The 22,536-nt window shown below is 40.4% G+C and overlaps 1 protein-coding gene and 2 long non-coding RNA genes across 7 annotated transcripts in view; 1 reads left to right on the forward strand and 2 right to left on the reverse strand.

The window, feature by feature from the left end:
- Positions 1 to 22,536, reverse strand: part of METTL15 (methyltransferase 15, mitochondrial 12S rRNA N4-cytidine) — a 326,516-nt gene that overhangs the window by 54,126 nt on the left and 249,854 nt on the right. The gene's annotated exons all lie outside the window — the stretch shown is intronic.
- Positions 4,725 to 9,131, reverse strand: LOC144294491 (uncharacterized). Its single transcript, XR_013361851.1, has 2 exons — positions 9,052 to 9,131; positions 4,725 to 7,140 (listed from the first exon to the last, which is right to left on the reverse strand). It is a non-coding gene; the product is annotated as an uncharacterized LOC144294491 (long non-coding RNA).
- On the forward strand, positions 9,150 to 9,872 carry LOC144294490 (uncharacterized). Its single transcript, XR_013361850.1, has 2 exons — positions 9,150 to 9,316; positions 9,452 to 9,872. It is a non-coding gene; the product is annotated as an uncharacterized LOC144294490 (long non-coding RNA).

Here is a 22,536-nt window from a genome sequence, read left to right on the forward strand (position 1 = left end):
CATAAACAGAGAAAAGGAGTGAGTCCCTGAGCCAACGGGGGTGCTCAAGCCAACTAAGCTGTCACTTCAGGTTTAGTAGCAGAAATCCAAAATTTAAAGGAGCTTCAAAAATCAGTTCATTTCTTTCTCACATGTAACTCCAAGCAATGAAGCACCTCTCTTCCTTGAGGACATCAGGGCCCAAGATCCTTTTATCCTAGTGCTTTGCTGTTATTAACACATAGGTTCCAGTTACCAGTAGAAAAGAGGATGCACACTGAGTGGGAAAACAAAATCATTCACCGCATGCACCTGGATGGAATTTTTATGTTTCTAAGATATTTTTGAACAATATGGGATTGGTTTTTCCTTGAATATTATTAGCAGTGGCTTTACTAGTATTAATGGTCCTCTAGTTCTCTAATAAGAAAGTCTGCATGTGATGTTGGGTATTCTTTAATTTGTTTTCTTTTGTAGCTTTTGTTATTTTTTAGTTTGTGCATGAAATTTTTTAATTAAAGAAAAAGGTACACCACTTTGCTTGGCAGGCTATCTCTTCTTAGGATAAGATCATCTATTATTGTTTTTTTTTTTTTTTTCCATGAAAAGCTTCTCTTTGCGGTTGCATAGCTTAGCTTTTTGCTACTAAAATATAAAGATGGCTGAAAACTAGAGCCTGTCAATTGTGGATTTCTATGAAAGCAACAGCTAAACATTTTTTTTTTAGACAAATATTGAAGGTTACCTACTCAGTTCTAAGGAAACAAAAAATAAATACAAATAAAAATAAAGTATACCAGGTAAGTTAGAATATGTTCATGAGCTGACACTCAAAATTAGCAAATGTTGTTGTATTACTAGAGGCTACAGACCTTTTCTCCTTTTTTTTAGAAAATAAAATACTATAGACAAAATTAAAATCGCCTGCCTTATGCTCCCCTGTCCCATTCCTCTCCCTTCCGCCCTAGACGCACCCCACTTCATAAATGTTGAGTGCATCAATGCACACTATAATACTTTCTCTAATAATAATAATGATGGCAAACTTGGTGCTGATTCTGTGTAGACATTCTCGTAAGAGTTCTGTAAATATGCCAAAAAGGTATGCCACCTACCACTAGAAATGCAAGATCACTCTCTCACACACACATACACGCCCCCATTCCTAAATAAATTGCTAACCCATACGCTGAATACATTTGGGAAACCGTGTTTACTGTATCATGCTTTTAAAATCTTTAAACAGATCCTAGGGGTTTCAAAAAGGATTCATTATGTTTGTAAAGTGGCAGAAATGAAAATCAATTCTTAATCTGATTTTCTATCTATTCCCCAGAACTGTCTTTGACTCTGACACGTTAAACTAGAGACTCGGGCACCTGCGTGGCTCAGTCAGTTAAGCAGCCGACTCTTGGTTTCAACTCAGGTCATGATGTCAGACTTGGAGGCTGGAGCCCGCGTGGGGCTTGCACTCAGGAGTCCACTTGACCCTCTCCCTCGGCCTCTCCCCTGCTCTCTCTCTAAAAATAAATTAATCAGATTTTTAAAAAAAGAAATAGGGCTTCAACTGTGAGTGCCAGTTGGGATTCAATCTTTCCTTCAACCAGGAAACACTAACTGATCAAAAGATATTAAGGTACCAAGAAGACGCATGAGGTGGAGCTCCGGAATGTTACGGAATGAAACGCCAGTTGTGAGCTAAGACTGCGGCCAGTCTGAACACCCTTATCACGAAGCTCCCTCTGTTTACTGTGGAATTTAAGGAGTTATTTGCCAAGGTCCATAATAATCCTCTCTCACCATCCAGAAAACCTACACTAGGGGCACTCAGAGAAATTTGAGTGTTTTGGCAATTAAGTCTGCATATATTAATAAATAATAATGTTTTGCGTATAAACAGCATTTCTTCACGGATTTATGAACAATCTCTTGGTCCCTTAAGACGACACACACTAGGCTGAGACAATGTTATATCAACATTTATTTGATAAACCAGCTAAACGCGGTGGCCTGACGCGCTTCACTGTCCTAAATTTGGCCTGCTGGTAGCTGTTCTGGGAAACAAGATTGTTTTTTCATGGATGTGCATGGCAATAGTTTTGATCCTGCCTCTTCATTTCTCCTTTCATTGTGTTTTTATCCTGATTCCCTAGAGTTTTTTTTTTTTTTTTTCTCAGAAGTTACCCTCAACCCGTGAGGGAACATCTCAATTATGGAATTTGTAATGGGAAAAAAATCCTAATAAAATATATTGCTTAATCTCCTTATTTTATATAGTAAGAAATTGAGATGAAGAAAGGGCAAGGGCTTGTCCAAGAGCCAATTAGAGTCAGGGGTGTGACTGGAAAGGGAGTCATCTGGGGGTATCAGTGTCAAGATGCACAGGGACATCAGCAGCATGAGGCTGAAATGGCTGGGATGTCGTTGAAATTTTGTGCTGAGATTTTCAAATTTCAAGCATTTAAGGGGGGAGGTTCCTGTCCAATCTGTAAACCAGGCAGTCCTGCAGTAAAATAGCCATTTCCACTCATTCAGAATGGTGAAGGGCAACAAAGAAGTATATATATTTTGGAAGGAAAGTCATGGCTAAAACGTCACCCTTTCCATGAACCTTGTTGGCCATGCTACTAAGGTGTTCCCGATGGCTCTATACCGTCTGGCACCCAGAACACTGATTTAGGTCCTTGCTTATTTTTGCTCCTCTGGCCTCCACCCTGCAGTTCTTCGGGGCTGACTTCACCACTGTGTACCTAGAGCCTAATTAGCACCTGGTTCAGAGACCGCACTAGGTACCTGAGTGGGCGCAGCCAAGTCCAGCCGGTAAGCAGGAGGAGCGGCGACAAGAGGGCTGCAGGTCCTCTGACGGGCACTGAGGACCTGCAGACAAAGAGGCAGAGCCCCCTCTGGGATGCTGGCTGATAGTTGAGAAGACGTTAGACCCCAAGGAGGCTTAGACATGTGCAGAGGGAAGGGGGGCAGTTAGGAGCCTCTTCTTAGAGGCCCGCGGGCCGAGCTCTTCCTGAGGCATTGGGGCAGCAGGTGACCACAGCGGTGCCGCCCAGCTTGGTCTGTGTATAGCACGAGAATAAAAGTGTTCCTGAAACACCCAAATCCTTTCCTCCAGTCTTTGCGTGGCCCCCAGCCAGGCTCCGCAGTCTCCCCCTCCCACTCCCTGCCTGGCTGCATGAGCTCGCCACGACCAGAGGAAGAAGCCAGGAGGGTCAGCAGGAGTCCAGCCATAGCCTGACGTCCCCCGGGCGCCTCTGCCACCCGCCTTCTGCTGCAGGAACTAGAAAAACCAACCGGCGCTGGTGACCATTCAGAAAGTTATCTGGGGAGATCCTTAAAGGCAGCATGCCGAGTCTGAGAAAGGGAAATTCCAGGCCAGGCCACTAGGGAAAAAGTTCATATACACTTTCCCCCCCAAAAAAGGACTTAAGGGTTGCAAGCACGCCCAGGGCAGGAGGTACATCCGCTGTGGGAGTCGCCTACCCCGGCCCCAGCACACTAAGCTCTGGCATCTCGCCCGGGGAACAGCCTCAGCTTTGCCAGCGTCTGACCCCCTGAGCCCAGATACTTTGGCTTCACCCACGTCCAATGGCATTTATTCCCCAAATCAGCTCCTACAAGGATAAACTAAACCTGTGGCAAAACAGAGAGGTGACAATTTGCAAATAGCTGCGGGGGACTGAGGCTCGGGAGTTGCTGCAAATATGTAGACAACTGGGCGCCGTATGACTGCACGGAGAGCCACAGCACCTTAGCTGGACGGAGAGAGTGAGGTTGGGGTGACACTGGCTTTGGAACACAAAATTACCTCGCTCCTGGGGACGGTTAACCTCCAAGGCTGTTACACCCATCCCGGGCACTGCGCTAATCCATACCACACGTCTGCAGAACTGGGCTGAGCTTGGCCAGGGTCTTTGTACTCGTCTTATTAATGATGTTGGATGAGTTAGGCCAATATTCAAGTAAAGAGGACTGTCTTCCCCATTTGAGGGACCCATCCTGTTTCCAGACTCTTTGTTAAACGTTTTTTCTTTTCTTTTTTTTTCTGTGGGTTTATCTTAGAAAGAGGTTTTAGTGGAAACCTATAGTATATCTGACAGATGCCTTGTTTAGGGAACAGTCTTGCAATCTCCCCCTCCCCATCTAGTTTCTGCAGGACCTGCCATACCTCAACCCGCCCTCTGACACTGGCTACGGTTGATGGATCCGGGTGTAGAAACCTGATCCAAACAGAGAAAGTGTTCTGGACCCAGCCCTTCCCAAGGCCCAGCAAAATTCCTATTCTTGGGTTCCTTAAGCTGCTACCTTTTCATCTAATCTAGCTCTAGTTGATTTTCTGTTCCTTACGTAGAGCTCTAATTAACACAGGAAAGAGGGGAGAGATGGAAAATTAACATATTATGCCCTTCATGTAGTTATAATACTGAGTAAAGATGTTTGAAAACAGTGGATCCCAAGTGGGGCTAATTTGGCCCCCTCAGGGAGCATTTGGCAATGTCTAGAGACATTGTGTGTGTGTGTGTGTGTGTGTGTGCATGTGTATGTGTGTTTGTATGCACGTGTGGGTGTCACGGGTGTGGGGTGTGGGTGCTACTGGCTTGTGATGGGTAGAAGCACGGGTGCTGCTAAACATCTTATAATGCACAGGACAAGCCCCACAACAAAGAATTATCCAGTCCAAAATGTTAATGGGACCACTACTGAGAAACCTTAGTCTAAAGAAAGTCACTCACTCATTCAGTTTTTCTTGTATTTATTCAATCAACATTTATGAACCGTTTGTAATGTTTTAAGCACTAAGTAGCTACTTAAGCATGGACAAATATGACCCAGTAATTCATCTTGAGTAGCTCACAGTCTGAAGGGAAAGATAGACAAACTGACCAATAATTACAGTTCAGTGGGGCAAGTGTGCAATATTGGAGGTATGCATGGCGGACTGAGACAGCCCAGTAGTAGGGTATCTGACTCCCATGGGAGAGGATCAAAGAAGCCTTCCTGAAGAGGTGACTGAGCCGAGTTCATCGGGTATGCATGTTGGATGAGCCAGAGGAAAGGGGGAGGAGAGAGAAAATTCTCCATTTACAGAAACACAGGTAGTTGCTCAAACACCAGTTTATCCATTCAGTTACCATTCATTCACCCCATAAGCATTTACTTAGAAAGAAAGCATGCATAGTATAGTGGTTGAGAGTGCAGACTCCAGACCTAGACGTGTCTGGCTTCATATCTCAGCTCTGCTACTTCCCAGCTGTGTAATCTTGCCCAAGTTACTTAAACTCCCTATCACTCTACTTCCTCATCAGTAAAATAAGGATAAGAACCTTCCTTCTGGGATTATTGTGTGCAATAAAGGAATGAATATGTATCAAGTGCACTATAAAAGTGTTTGCTATTATTATCTTTATTTATTCAGTGCCAGACATTCCCTAGGTGCTGGAGATAGAAAGATGAATAACACAGGTGTGATCCCTGTCCCCAGTAAGCATATAGTTTACTGGGAGATATGTAGGTGAGATGGAGTTTGGCAATTGCCTTGAGAGAGAAAACTAGTATGGCTAATCACACCCTGGCTCCTAAAGGCTCCTGACTCGTGGTGACACACACTAATTCTGATTACATTTCATCGGCCGGAGCAAGACCTGTGATCGCAACATACTTCAAGAGGTGGGAATGTGCAACCCAACCTTGTGCCCAAAAGGAGAATGGGAGCATTTACAATGTCCTTAACGGTGGTCACAGTCACCTAACATAGCATTGCAGGGTTGGAGGAACTTCCTTTTGGAAGTGACATTCTAGCTGAAAGCTCCTAGTGAAATAGGAATTAACCAGGTATAAGATGGGATGGAGGGATTCCAGGCATGGTTGAGAAAACTAGCTAATCAGCGTCCAGGAGTGAGGTGGCAAGAGAGAAGGCTGAGAGGTGGTCAGGCCAGATTGTATAGGACCAAGTGCCAAGGTGTCATGAACATGTTTGAAAATTAGATTTGTATTTTAGAAGATAGTTCTGGTTGTGATATATAGAATGGATTAAAATAACTAGACAAAAGGTGAGGATAACGCTTAGGAGAATCTTGCTCTGATGCAGGATGAGCCAGGGGACATGCAGGTGAGGACAGAGAAGCACACAAATCAAAAAAGCATCTCAACGGAGGCAGGAGCAACAAGGATTTTTGCCAGGTATCTGATTTGGCAGCCTGTAGATGGTGGTGCCATTCATTAAAGAGAAAATATAGTAGGAAAGGAAAGATGAAGGGTTTCGTCTTAGACAGATTAGGATGAGAGGCTTCTAAGTTATCCAAATAGAGATGTCTCACAAGCCAATTTATAGGTGTGAAGCTCAGAAGAGCGGCTTGAGCAAGAAAACTAGATTTGGGGGTCATCAGTATATGGACTTTAATTGAAGATAAAGGAGTTAGTTGTTCAGTAAGAATGTACAGGATAAAAAGACAAGAAGGCATAGGACCAGCATTTAAAGGACAAGAAGGGGAAGAAGGTCTCGTGAAGGGGAGTGAGAAAGATGCTGGAATACAGGGAAGAAAAGGACCAACAGGAAAGAGCAGTACCAAGGGAGTAAAAAGAGTATTTCAGAGGGGAGTGGTCATTAGTGTCCATGCTCCTGAAATATTTGGATTAGAAAATGGGTAATTTCTGATTTTAAAAAATGCCAGTTAGAAATTAGCAAGAAAGAGTTCCATGTCCATGTTGTCAAAAGCAGTATTAGTGTAAGGGTGAAGGTAGGAGGCAGATGACATTAAGAAGGTGAGTAAGCAGAAGAGAAGAAATAGAACCAACATGGCCAAATCTTCCAGAAAGCTTGGTAGTTGATTAGCAAGAAGGTTGAAAGCTATGTTTTATGTCAGAGCACGAAATTATTATTATTATTATTATTATTATTATTACTACTATTATTATTATTTTTATTTTTTAGGGCATGAAATTAAATCAGGGACATATGTCTTGCCTTCAAGGGAACTCAAAATCCAGTAGGAAATGAGGATATATCTGCAGAAACACTGACCAGATTGGACTTCAGAGGAAATAGTTCTCACTGGTGATTGAACCCTTGTGGGGAAGCCTCACAGAGAAAGCAGAACTTGACCGGGTCGGGTCCCGAGAGAGAGAAGTCAAACTTAGGAGGAGACGGCATTCCTAAGGGGGAAGAATGTAAATAGAAGCATAGGCGTGAGGTAGCATTTAAGGAATAGAAAGTACTCCAATCTGGCTAGAGCAGAAAGGTAGATTCAGAAAGGATCCACATTTCATAATTTTCAAAGAGTACCCTGGGGAGCCCCATAGCTTCCACAGGGATGTCCACAAGTAAATTTTCATGATGAGATGATGATAAACTATGGCCCTGGCGTCAAATCCAGCCTGCCAGCTCTTTTCGTGAATCATGTATTATTGGAACACACCCGTTTGTTTACATACTATCTATGACTGCTTTCAAATTACAGTGGCAGAGTTGAGTAGTTGACACAGAGACCCATAAAGCCAAAAATATTCAGGATTTGGCCTTGCCAGAGAAGTTGGCCAACTCCTGTTCGAGGCAATAGAAGTCTTTCTGTTTATAAGGTTAAATCCTGTTTTACTTATTTTCATCATTATTGGTAGAAATCTCTGTAAAATACTTTAGACGGTCTTGCACACACAAGTGATGACAGTGTTGTATGAACTGAAGCTTTCTGCACCTTTCCATAAATAAAATGAATTAAATGCCTTATCTTCTTTCTTTTCTTCTAAAGTCAAATATAATCAAATATGATTGGACTTTGGTGACATGACTGTAGCATTGTTGCAAACGTAGACGATCACCCCAGGTCGTAGGACAGGAATGACCACAGGAAGGCCCTCTGCGTTCACTCGTATCAAGTCTCGCTCTCCTTCTGGCCCAAGGAAGCATGACTTGCTGCCTTTCCTTGCACTTTGAAATCTCGTAGTTAGTTCTACCCAGTGGGAGGTGTGTGTGTGTGTGTGTGTATGTGTGTGTGTGTGTGTGTGTGTGACTTTTGGGCAAAGCACTTAATTGCCAGGAGGGAGACCCTCTAAGGATAGTTTTCCATGGAATTCAGTGATGATTGTGCTGAGAGTCAATGTCCAGTATGCGGTAGGCTAAGTTTATGAGCCTCCACACGGATATTAGCAGCCCAAAGGAGCCACCCAGACCAGAAGTCTCTGTGTAAGGAATCACCTTTTGTGGTGTTAAGTCCCTAAGATGTTGGTAATGTTTGTTGCTGCAGTATAAACCTGTCCTATATGGACTGATATAATGCCACATGGATTATTTATCAGCATAAGAATGTTCTCCTCCGTGCTCTATGGTCCCAGACTCACGCATTAGAGCGTTCAATATTTGAAACTTCTGTTTTCTGTGTCTTTAATATCAGGTTATCATTTTAAGCAATCAGTGTGTCTCACATTCACATTCACTTACAATTTGCTGATCCTAGTCTTCTATAGGCTATGAAAGCAGATACTTATAATCATGTTAATTGTTTCTGAAGTAAAATTAATTGTCTCTGAGAGAAGCCCTTGAGGCAATTTCTTGTGATTAAAATGTTTTAGTAATATGGGGCTGCTAACATCGTTTGATTCTTCAGACGTCTGGTTTTTTTGTTTTTGTTTTTTAACCTCCTCCCTAGTTTTGGGTGGTGTTCTAACTCAGAGAGGCCATCAACCAGTAATTTTTGGATAAGACATGAACGGATTATCACGTGTTTAATTAAACTCCATGGATTTGTTCCAGAAATTTTCAGATTTATCATAGGTAGTTATGAAATACATAATCAAAAAATATTTTTCCACATCATGGTACATCTTCACACTGCATATCTATCAGGCTTCTCAAAATAGACTTGCCATCTACCTATAACACTTGTCCCAATAAATTTTTTGATATCCATGAATTCATCTGCAGCAAAACTCATCTGTCTTCTTTGATTCCTCCCTTACCATTTCCCCAACAGACAATGGACCATGAAGCCTTGTTGATTCTTCCCCTAAATTATGCTTTGATATTCTCCTCTGACATGTAATATCTTTTACAAATTGGCCCCATCTTACTTTCAAAGGATATTTGTCACTTTTCTGGCCAGTGTCTGTTCCCATCAATTGGGTAATAGCAACCACGGAGACTAGGATTCTTTCTGCCATTATGACAACTTGGTAGAACTCTCTATCAAGGGGTTCTGCTCTGTCTGAGCCAAGAGATGTCTCGGTTGTACAAGTCAGATGCTGTCTCACTGAAGTCTGATGTTCAAGAGAAACCACGGAAAATGATTCACCTTATGAACCTGCCAGAAGAGACCAGCACTGACAGTGACAGTGGGTGTGCATATGTGTGTGTTGGGGGAGGTGCCATCTGAGTGTCCATGTGTGTGTCTGGTATGAGTTATTTCATTAGCTTCTGTTGCTTGTGACCAGAGAATTCTAACTGGTACTCTTCCTCTCAATCTTCCCCCAGGCCTCTCCTTGCTACACATCCTAGATTTCATGACCACAAGAAGTTGAACAATTTCCACAGCTTGCTATTTGCCTCCTTCTTCAAGCTTTTATTCATACTGTTCCCTCTTCCCATAACACCCTTTCTTCATTCCTGGAAAATTCCAGTTCATCCTTCAAGTGTGAGTTTAAATACAGAAGGGAGTATTTCTACGTCAAACCCTTCCCCAGCCTTAACAGGGAAAACGAAGTGTCCTTGTCTTGTGTATCCATAGCAACTTATACATCTTTCTAATTTACAATATGGTATCATAGCTAGTGATTCACATGCCCAACCCCTTCCAGGAGATGCCGAAATCCTCAAGGACAAACAGGCAAAGTTCAACAAATATCTGTTGAATTGAATGTACTGAATCACATCTAAAGAGATTTATTTTCTAAAAGATGGCTCTTACTTTATTTATTTATTTAGTTAGTTGCTTATTTATTTATTATTGTTTATATGTTTTAAAATTTCTAATTCTGTACTCTCTTGAAAATTGTATCCCATTAACACTTTAATAACTAATGAAATGTAGAAAGCAAAAATAGTTGTCCCACTTCTCCTCCTTTTGTGCTCCTGTGCTTCCCTCTTTTCCACTGACACATCACATTTGATTCCATTTTTTTTGTTTCTTTCCAAGTTCCCTTGGCCCCTGTCTTAGCAGAAATACGCAATGACCCATTATGCAATGAGTTATTGTATAACAAATAGGATTTCCCTCCTCTCTCAAGACTATGTGAAAAAAGAAAGAAGAAAAACCCTCATGAAATCCTTAATAAGGTTGCTAAAGTGAATGAAAGCCAAGGATGCAATCCCTTAGGAAATTCTGGAGATGGATATAGTTGTGTTCCTCCTGGTAAATAGCTAGTAAATTATTCAATAAAAACAAAACATAAAGAAGAAAATGCCAGGGATTCCCATCTTCCTTCTAGAAAACATTGATCCAAAGCCCCACTTTGCAATTGTTTAAATGAATTCACTTCAATCAGAGAAGCAAAATGCTAATCAAAACTAGGGGGAAATAAATGGAATTGGTTTTCTCTTTGTATTATTTAATGGTGACTATCCTATCTCCTCTGCTGCCCTTCCTGATTGACCAGAGTTAGGAAATATTTCTTTGGTATTATATGTCCCCCGTCTTGGAGGAAAAAAGAAAATGGTCTTTCCAGGTTGGCTTCTTTAACTCCAAATTCCCAACTTCAGCACACCAGGCCCTTGATGACTTCTTCTGGCCCCAAGCTGTCTCCTCTCCCACTATCTCTACCATTCTACTCAAAAAGCTAGTTACTCTCAAATGTTCCAGTTGATCCAAATATTTTTTGATACTTCTACTTTCATGTCTGCTCTACCCTTTAACTGAGAAATCTAGTCCCCTTTATTTAGTGGGAAGATTGTCTCCTACTAAACACTTAGCCTCCTACTCCTCTACGTGACCGCAGTACTGTAAACACATCTCCATGTTCCATGGCTCTGTGTAATTTATCTTTTGATCTATCTTTCCATCCTAGACCCTGAGCTCCTTGAGAACTAGAAACAACACCGATCACAATTCCCATATAATAGATACTCCACTATTTGTTAGATGGGTTAGTGACTAATCACTCCCCAAACAACACCATGTAATGTCATTGCCAAGGGAAAAGTAAATGCCCAGTTAATTGTACATGTATTGATAATGGGGCTAAAATGTGCTCATTTGAACTTTTCATATGATGGCAAAATATATTTGCCATTTCCAAGGCCCACTGAAAAACCACTCAATGACACATAAATAAATCTCTCCATGGTATCGGAGAGAATTTCATTGGTCTTTGCTATGCCAGTAAGAAATTGTGGTATCTGGAAATTAACACCAACAGAAACCAAAGAAAACTTCTCTATATACACATAAGGACATGAAACAGCTAATCTATAAAACCATTATGGACACCAAGAATAAATGACAAGAGATAAACATATACTTATCTCCAACTGGTTCTGTTTAGGGGAAGAAGAAAAATGAGGTCAATGACTTCACTCAAAAAGCTATTCTAGGTTAAACCTTTCTAACATGAGCATAGATAGAAATTGGTTATTTCAGCCCAGATTCCAACAGCTTTAAAGAGCTTTTCTCTTTAGAGGGTAACATTCATTTATGGGATCTTTCAACCTATACAATTTCCCAATTCCTAAAATTGATCATAGGAACAACTTGATTCCAAAAGGAGATAGCACTTCAATAATAATGGTATAAGATAAGAAATAAGGAATTACTACGAACTTTACTGGCCCTGAAATTAAAAAGCAATATGACACTGTGGGGAATATATAAGCTTTAGAAAGACACAGGTTCTAATCCTGGATCTATTTCTTCCTGGATGTCACTTTCTGCCTGTGGGAATTTGGGTAAGATTTTTAACCCCAGCAGACATTGGCTTCCTCATCTGTGAAACTGAGATTTTAAAAAGTCCACTTTGTGAATAATAAAGATGATATTAAAATACTTAACACATGGTTACATATCAACTAATACATACTATATAAAAGTATATTAATTATTTAATTAAAATCAATTTAATCATTTAATTACTATTTTGGATAGGGAATACCAAAGTACATGGGAGAGTTTCCCTTGCTCCTGGTGTTTGGTAAGAACATGATAGGGAAAAAGAAATTAAGAATGAAGAACCAAGATAAAGAACAGGACAGAAAACGAACAGGTTGAGAATAAAAGTAGGAGTATCTCAGTAGCACTTAGATCATGGAAAGAGCGTTTATAAGCATGTCACGTTGGCTAAAACATCCAGAAAGAACATAAAAATCCTAGAGAGAACACAAATAAACAGAAACGGTATAAATGAGTGGATTTCTGAACATTTCACTTGACTTTTTACTCCACTAATGGACACCCTTCCTTCCTTCAACAATGATCCTCCAAAATGTCCTGCAGCTACAGTGATGTAAAGAAAAGAGAAATGTATTTTTCTAGTCACAGATGGTCAGACAGATGGATGGGAAACACCTCTGGATAGATGTAGGTTACATGTTGTTTTGAATAGCATCAAAGACATTGCACAGGCAATCAACTCATGGACCCAAGTGAGATAGTATTCCAGGATTTCTATGTGGTGACACATTTTTTTCTGTTGCAAGGCCCTAGGCAGTTGAAGAACATTTCCAAGAAGAGAACACTTCACACCATGCACTCTCCTATTATTTGACTTGAAAGACATGCAGAATCTCCTCTCTGCGCCGTGGTGTGAAGAATTCCAGGCTTTGTGGGGGAGAACAAACTAGGTTCAGATCCTCCCTAAGCCAGTGGGATGGATAAGGTACTGGGCAATCCGCACCAGTTAAATGACTAGAATAATAACTACCTCATGGAGTTACGGTAGAGATTAAATAGCATAATTATGTAAATTATGGACCCCAGTCCCCTACTACGTGGTAAGACCCTCAATAAGTGATCGCTACAGCTGTTAGATGGAAGAAAGCAAGGAAAGAAACGCGGTCACTTGTGCATTGCTGCATTTGATACTAGAGGAGTCCCACACAAGACTGAAGATGAGGCTTCACAAACATGAATAATCCGATACCTAACCCGAACCAGTTTCAGCGAACCTCAGTGACACCAAAGGATGCATTTCCCACAAAGGCTACCATGCAGCATTGGGTTGGAGGACTTTCACTGGATGTGGCTTTAAAACTCTCCCGTTTCCTCAGTGGGGACATGCACTCACACATGCTGTTATTCTTCTGCCCATGCGGGGTGAGGTCTTGACAGGTGGAAGCTCTGTAAGGGGTTTTTCAGAGCTTCTATATTCCCTACAAGATCCCCTGGAACTCCAGCATAATTGACATATATATTTAGAAAAACTGTCACCTGAAACTAACATCCAGGTCTAGATACAAATTCATATCATGATGCCAGCCCCTCCCTTCATGTTGTCAGGCTAGGTTCTAATGACCAAACACTACACTTGCCAATCCCTTGGCAGCTGTGCAGCAATGCTCAGTCTGCAGATAGACACAATCCACTATCTCCTCCTTACACCACCTAAGAAGGGGGCAGTGTGGCAGGCCGGCCTGGTGAAGGCTTAGCCACCTCGGCTCTGTGGGCAGCTGAGGCACTTGGGTTCCACAGGACATCTAGTAGAAAGAAGCCTCAGACGTGGGGGATAAGAGTTCCTCCCATCCAGGTGAGCTGTGGGGTCAAGCAGCATCTATGAGCCTCAGTTTCCTTGTTTATCAAATAAAGATTAAAATATTTCCTCTATATCAACCTTACAGACTGGTGGTGTGGATCAAAATATAAACAGATAAAATTTGTGTGGGTTCAGTATAAATTATAAAGCACTGAGGATTACAATGATATAGGCAGTTTTATCATTTTTTTCTTATAGGTGTTTAAAAACATGTCTTACAAATATTTCTAAAAAACACAATCTTGCTTTGAGAGAGCTGGATCAGAAGAAAGTGAGGATGGGATCTGTTCTGTGGGTTTTCTTTAACTACCTAGCCAACTCATTGGCACGTTGGGTTTCCATCTCAGACATTTGTTTTTCAAGGGGTAATATTTTGTCCCCAGAGAGTCCCTATCAAAATGATAGGAATGATTTTGGTTTTCCATTCTTCCTACCTCAGAAAATTTGTGAGTGCCAATATCTTCTCAGTGCATTTCTGTTTTGTTTAAGCCAACATAATTGGCTATCGGAGCTTGCAGTTGAGAATTCTGATATTCAACAGGGTATGCTGGAAAGACCCTGGGCATCAGCAGAGCTGGAATGAAATGCCAGGCCCATTATCCTAAACTTGAACAAGTCGCTTAACCTCTATAATCTCAATTTCTAGAGTCCCCAACTCATGGGGTTGTGTAATTAGCATGTGAAAAAATACTGGATAGGCTGGTCGGCACCCAGAAGGGCTTTAATATATTTCAGTTGCCTGTATTTTCCAAATCAGTGTTTTTTTTGTTTTGTTTTGTTTTTGTTTTTGTTTTTGTTTTTGTTTTTTTTTACTGGCCAGATCACTAACAACTTTGAAAATCTAACAAACACATTGGGTTTCTGATCCAAAGGATAATGTGCATATACATATCCACACATCTTCTGTATAATTTCAGAAGTTCTTTGGATTACTGAAGTCCAAGAAGGGGCTCAACAAAACTAGATTAATAATTCCTGGACAGACCAGGTGGCTCAGTGGTTTAGCACCCCCATTGGCCCAGGTTGTGGTCCTGGAGACCCAGGATTGAGTCCCACGTCAGGCTCCCTGCATGGAGCCTGCTTCTCCCTCTGCCTGTGTCTGCCCCTCTCTCTCTCTGTGTTTCTCAGGAATAAGTATTTTTTAAAAAATGCTTTAAAAATAATAATTTCGCTGATAGGTGGTCACTTAGGACATATACTTATTTTGTTCTGAGTGTTAAAATATCTGCTTTGTCTCTTTGTTCTTCTGCTATTGCTACTACTACCAAGACTCAATAAAAGCTCCTATTTTTAGAGAGCATAATTAGAAGGCTTTCAGAGTCATCATATTATTTGATTTTCAGGTTCTATTATTGTCCTATTTTACAGACTGGAAAAAAAGTTTTTCTTTGTTTGCTCTTTTGTTTTTGTATTTCTCCATTGTAAATAAGCCTCATGAGCACATAGACTATATTGTTTTAGTCACTATTGCTTCATCAATACTTTATACAGTGCCTGGAACATGACAAGTGCTCAGTGTGTTTGAAATAAAGGGAAAATGTAAAAGAGAACTCGCACTTCCTGAAGAGTAAGCTTAATACTCTGAGGCTAAAACTGTTAGAATTTCCCTGTGGACTTGGCCCAATGCCATCACAGATATAATGAACTCTTGATAAATGTTAGTGGATAAATAGATGAACAAATAAAACTTCATTTCTATAGAGTGAAACCCTGAATTCCGACAAAAGGTTTTTGTTCCTTTCCTCTATTACTGCTCAAAACTTAGGGGCTGAAAACAGCCATTTCATTTTTGAGGATCAGGAATTTGGGAAGGGCTCAGCTGGCTGGTTTATCTCTAAGCCACATGGCATCAGCTGGGGTGAACGGGGCCAGAGGATCCGTTTTCAAACTAACTTCTTGGCTCCTTCACCTGGGCCTTTGCAGGAACTGCGGACAGTGTCTCAGCTGGGCTCCCCTCCCTGTCCATGCTGTCAGAGCCCCTCTACTTTGTCCCTCTAGGGGGGTAGTCAACTTCTTACACAGCAGCACAGGCCTCCACAACAAGAAGCAAAAATGACGGGCCACTTAAGCATAGTAGCTAGAGCTGGAGTATCATCAGCTCCACTCTTTTCTGTCGGCCAAAGACGTCACATGCTGGCCTATGGCTCCGAGAGGGGAACCTGATCTCATGTCTCAGTGGGAAGATAAAAAATGTAAAAAGTCACTGCTCACCTGTTACAGTTTCCTTAACCAAGACGAGAAGCTCAGAAACATTAAGCTATGGAGTTGTTCTTGTTGGTACCTTCAATCAGATTTTCCTCAATAACTTTCATTTCCCAAATATCAGTAAATAGTTCTATAAACCCTTACATTAAAATTCAGTAAAACTTGGATGCATATCTGAATTAATTTCCATGCTTCAGTGAGCGTGTCTCAGGGGTAACATAGGAGTGTCTATGTTCTAGTTATTTAAGGTAATTCAAACTTCTCCAAATCTGGTGGGATCAAGCAGCCCAAAATATCATTACTGCTAAAAATTTACTCTACAGTAAAGTGTCATTACAAATCAACCCTGCGCTATCCACCTCCTGGGCATGAAAAAATTCAGCACCGCCACTTTCAGGATATTTTAGCATCTCAACAGGGAGTATGGCTAAGTAAGAGCTAAAATAGCACAATGATCCCAGAAACCACACAGAAGAAAGGAAATACAAATAGCACAAACAAGCACAGGGCATCTCGGACAATTCCAAAGAGAACTAAAGTTTATTCTCCACATTCGTTTCTAGAGGCTCCTTGTTTTAAAGAATTTTACTTCTAATGGTTTTAGCCACCCCCACCCCCACTCCCACAAATTCACTTTAATTCCACAGGCACAAGGATTATTTTCTCATTGTGTCGTGATCTTAATTTCTGCTTGTCACAAGCAGTTATATTACATGTGTATTTTCAATGACCCAAAGCTCTTCCATTAAGTGATTAAAAGGAGAAGCTGGTTGGCTTTATCAAATGCAAATGTACACTTGGGTTACTGGGTCATAGGAACTTTCATATAAGGGTTGAGAATACTGGGGAAGGAAATATTTTATAAACGCGAGACCTGTTGTAACTAAGGTAGGTTTAGACACAAAGTTGGAAACCGTAGAATACAAGGGCAAAGGAGAGAATGAGCCAGATGGGACGGGTGGAAGTTACAGATGTTAACCCTAGAGAGGAAGGTTGGGAAGACTGCTGGTTTCTGATGGGCCACAATAGTCTTGGCCCCGGTATCACAATTTCTCACTCAGAGCACCCACTGGAATACAAGATCCGTGGAGAGCAAGATTGTGGTATTTTTTGCTCAGGAATGTATCCTAGGCACCTACAACAATACCTGGCACGTAATGAGCAGTCAACAAATATTTGTTCATTTTTCACAAATGAAGTTCTTGAGGATTGCCTTAAAGGAACACAGGAGGCTAACTGAACGTGGGTGCAGTTACCGGGGACCTGTGAACGCCGCAGTAACCCTGCCTATGGCTAAAGAGAATGGAGCCAATACCTGTCCACACTCAGACAGCTCTCCGGGGCCCTTCCCCACAGATGGCGTCTAATGAGGGACTCTTCAGGGCTAAGAAGAGCGATCAGAGCAATCCCCAGAGAGGACCCAGGGCAAAACCCTGTTCTGCGAGGAAAGTGAGAAAAACTGAGGAAACAGGATAGTTACAAGGCTGCTGCAACTCTTGGAAATGTTTCTGCTTTGCCTGATCAGCTGACTCTTTTTTCCAGCCTGCTGTCCTCTGAGCCTTCTTCCACTGCCTTTTGTCGTCAAACCCCAGGAGTCAACTACATGCAAATTAAGAAGAATAACAAACGTTAAGCAGCCTGAGATGCTCAAAGTCAATCAAGAAAAAGAACAACATTGGAAAGCAGGATAAATAATAACACACATGCATAGGAAAAAATTCTGAGAAAATATTCAAGCAATTACAAAAGTGACAGAGCAATTATAAGTGATTTAAAAATATTTCTTTTATGTTATTTGTAGATTTTCCAAAAGAACACTTATTATTTTTATATTGAGAAAATATCAAATTGAAATATATATATGATCCCATTTTTGTCTTTTAAAAAGAGAGTGTGTGCATGTGTGCATGCATATATGCTTATACATGTGTAAAAAAAATCTGACACTCCAGATATAAAAAGTAGAAATAAAAGTTTTAGGAACATGATTGAGGATGAGGAAAGAAAAAGGAGAGGAATTTTACCTCTTTTCTTTCATTCTTCTGTAATGTTTGAATTCACATTTTATAATAAATGTTATTATTTTATAATAAAAAAAGAAAAAGGTGAATAGAAAAGATACTCTAAAGTGTCCTCTTGGTAGACAGATCACTGATAAATAAATCCAATGATGAAATGAAATGTGTTATTGTCATGATGGTGTGCAGTTATTGGCATGATAATGTAATGTTATGTACCATAATTGCTATTACAACAATATTTTACATTGGTATAAGTCAAATTCTTTTTCTTTGGCTTTTTAGGTTGGACTAAAGAAACAAACCTGAGAGTTAATTGATAAAATACATTCTCTAAACATAATAAAGGGCCTATGACCTACTGTGAGTCCTTCCTGAAAACAGGATGAGAAAAAAAAGCATAAGACTTGCTCCTGACAAAAAAGTTGAGTTACAGGGAAGGCTTCCCGTAGCAAGGGCAAGCGGCACCGTGTGGGTTAACAAGATGCACACACAGAATTACTTTCCCTGGAGTGCTTTAAAAATAGGCTGCTGTGTCTTGGGTGAGTGGAAATGTGTTTCTGCTGAAGGCTAAGCAGATGGACTTGGTGACCCTTCAAGATCCCTCTGGTCTTATGATTCAGGCTTACAACCCAGCACTGCCCCACTCAAATGGCCTAACCTGTGTTCAATGGCTGCTGCTTCTCTACAGGCACAAATGCTCCCTATGTCCTGCTATACCTAGAATCCTCGATCCTAGTTCCCATCTGGAAGGGGAGCCTAACATCAATATCCAGCAAGAAGTTGGTGGTTCAGAAGCAAATTCAAAACATGACATATTGAAAGACATAGTATAAAATAACTGGCCTGTAATTTTCAAAAATGTCAATGTCATGTGAAAACAAAGAAAGGCTGAGATACATTCCAGATTAAAGGAGACTAAAGGGACATGGGAACTACATGCAGTACATGATCCTATGCTGGGGATCATATAACGGGGGAAAATTCTATAAAAGACATTATTGAGCCAACAAATGAAGTTGAAATGTATTGTATTAATGTTCAGTTTCCTGAATTTGATAACTATACTATGATTATGTAAGAGAAATCTTTGTTTTTAGGAAACAGGCACTAAATAATTAAGACGTGAAGAGATGCTATATAGATGATAAAGCAAATATGACAAAATTGTTCAAAGTTGGTGAGTGTGAAAAAGGGTCTACAGAAGTATTTTTTACTAATAACTTTTCTACAAATTAAAAATAATTCTGTATGTTGGCAAATTGAACACCAATAAAAAATAAATTTCTTATTTAAAAAAATAACTTCAAAGGATAAGTTTTTAAAAGAGAGTTCTAATGTTGGACTTAGGGTTCACTCCCAGGATTCCTACCACCTCATTTGTTCCTAAACACCAGGAACCACATCCATCTTGGCCAGCCTCAGACACTACTTCCCACTTGGTCCTGATCGCTGGGGCCACCACAGTTCTACACCTCAGCTTTGTTTTGCCTGGTCGTCCCATCACATTTCTAACCTTATCCCTTCAAGATCAGGATACAGCCCAGTTCCTCAGTCCTGGTCTAAGTATGACAATCCCACCTGATGCTGCTCACATCCTGGCATGAGTAAATCTCATGCTCTGAGTAAATCTGCTCTGAGTAAATCTCCAACTCTCCCTGGCTTGTCCATTCTTATTTAAAAAAAAAAAAAAGCATATATGATTTCCCTTTTATTCTTAGGAGTTCAGCAAGTCCGGTAAATCACAGGAGAAATGCCTTGCTTGCAATTCATGTCCACATATGCTAGTGCTAGGGTGGGAATCTTAACCTAGAGAAGGAGTTCAGTTTGGAAGGGATGATGGGAACTAACATTTATGAGTGTCACCCTCATGCTAAGTGATTTATGTACATTACCTTACTTAATCTTCACAACACTTCTGCAAGGCAGATTTTATTATCCCTATTTTGTGATGAGAGCACTGAGGCTCAAAGGTGTTAAGCAACTTGTCCAAATTCATGGCTACTAAGTGATTAAGTCATTAATCAAACCCATGTCTTTTTTTCTGAGACTGGTGATCTAAAACAGCTTCATTACCTGGCATCCTAATTCTGCGGGCATACAGTAGAGTAGTACTATCTGCACTGACTTAAAATTAGTAATAGCAAATAAATTCTGAACTAATTTACATAAACTATTTTGCTAAACTCCAATAAATACAAGCCACATTATACTGATCTTTCATTTACATCCTCTATAAAGTTGTTAATAAATTTAGGGAAAAAAATCTCTTTATTGTTAGTACTACCAGTGGAAGTACTGGTCTATTCCTTTGAAAAGCAACTAGGCAATATGTAGGTACAGCCTCAAAATGTTTGTAGTCTTTAGCCTAGCAATTCCTGGGTATCTATCCAGTGTTGTAACTATGAGGAATGAATGACTTTGAGTACCAAGATATCGCCTGAAAGGTTACTAACAATAGTTAAAATAACAGTCAAGGGATGCCTGGGTGGCTCAGTCATTTGAGCATCAGGCTCTTGATGTTGGCTCATGTCATAATCCCAGGGTCCTGGGATGGAGCCCATTGGGCTCTGTGCTCAGCACAGAGTCTGCTTATCTCTCTGCCCCTCCTTTCCTCCTGCTCATGCTCTGTCACTCTTAATCTCTCTCTCTCTCTAATAAATAAATAAATAATCTTTAAAAATAAAATAACAGTCAAAATGTCCAATGATGAGGAGATGCATAAGTAAATAATGGTATATCACCATTCAATAATAATGCAGTCATTGAAAATTATGTTTATAAACTGTAATGATGTGAAAAAAATCTATTATGGCATTGAGTGATTAAAAAAAGCAAAATCTAAAATTAAATATAAAGAATGATGGCAGCTTGGGGAAAGTCTTCTATATTTTAAAAGACTGTGTCTACCTGCTGGTTGGAGACTAGATTACAGGCTGATAGGTCAACCACTTAAAAAATGACTGCATTAGTCCAGAGGAACAGTGTTGGGGGTGGATTGGATTCAGGTGTTAGTGTGGGAAATGTTAAGCATCTGTCAGATTCCCTCACATATTCTGAAGTACAGCTGACAGGATTTCCTAACAGATTTATTATATGGCATGAAAGAAAGAGTTGAGTTAAGAATGCCCTCCAGCCTTTTGGCTCAAGCCACTGGAGTTTCCATTTTCTGAGATGGAGACACTGGGGAGGAGCAGGCTGGAAAGTGCACATCAAGGCTTTGACTTGGGCGATGTTATCTTTGAGATATCAGACCCTGGTGTGAGAATGTTCTAGACAGTAGGATATAGAACTCAAGTTCAAGGGACAGGTCAGATTTATGGATGTAAATTTAGAAACCACCCTTTTTTAGGGAAAAATGATGCCGAAATCCATGTGACTTGATGAAATCACTAGGAAGAGTGTGCAGATAAGGAGTAGAAGAGAGCCAAGCACCGACCCAGTTCAAATAGAGATTAGGAAGATGAGAAGAAGGGAATAGAAACCGAGAAGTAAGCAGCAGCTAGTCAGGTGAGAGGAGTAATGGCAGTGCCACACCTCGGAAGTCAAGCCACGCTGTGGGCTATTACAAAGGAAATTGTCAGTGGTGTCGAAGCTGCTGATGCATTAAGCTGTGATTGTCAGTAAGTGGTAGGACCTATGTGTTCTTTTGTTTTGCTTTGAATTTTCTCTTCCTGATAGATAACAGAACAAGTTGCCTCAGGTAGGGAAGGAGGCCACGGAGATAGATAGGAAAGGGATATCGGGGAGCTTGCCAGGTGATAAAAATGTTTTATATCTTGACTTGGGCGTGGGTCACACAGGTGTGAACACTGTTCAAAACTAATCAAACTGTACACTTAAGATCCGTGCATTTTACTATGTGCAAATTGCACTTCAATAAAAAATAAAAATAAGTTCTATTTTTTCATATTTCTGCATTTTCTAATATTACTATAATGAACATTCATTACTTTTGTAATAAAAAATAAACATTTAGAAACGAAGGTTGGATTACTGCATATGTCAAACTTCTTTGAATTGTAAAGGTAAGAATTAGCAGGATATTATTTTTTCTCTCAACCAAAAACCAAGGTAAATAATAATTGAATAGTGTACATAATGAAAACTTTGCCACGGATTTCCCAGGGGAAACTCACCTCTGCAAGTAAAAAACTAATTCTTATAGATAAACCAGGAAAAATCTACTTCTTTACAGGTCAAGACTGGACAGTTCAGGTGATAGGCGATTTTCGCATTTTCCAAATGCAAAACAATGGAGTTTAATATCAAAATGTAGGTTTGTGCCCCTGAGTAAGTCAGCTAAATTCTATATACAGGTTTTCTCCAAAATGGCAATAATGCTGCCTGCCATGTGTCAATCTCATGGTCTGAGACAATTCCATGAACTAATGACCACAAAGCTATTTGGAAATCATAAAGAATGCCACAAGCTCAAGGCCTGGGAAATATTAATACATCTGGGGCCAGGGGAAGTTCCATGTTCATCTTATTAAACTTACAGAAATGTACACTTTGAAGGTAGACTCCAAAACCTCCCTCTTTCCTGGAAAAATAACCCAGAATAGTTGACGAAATAACTGCAAATCTGAAGCATCACCTTTGTACAACTAGCACATTCTGTAGTACAATGAGAAGCTCACAGCCTGAGAAATTG

Source organism: Canis aureus, chromosome 23 (genome assembly GCF_053574225.1).
Source record: "Canis aureus isolate CA01 chromosome 23, VMU_Caureus_v.1.0, whole genome shotgun sequence".
Taxonomy (NCBI): domain Eukaryota; kingdom Metazoa; phylum Chordata; class Mammalia; order Carnivora; family Canidae; genus Canis; species Canis aureus.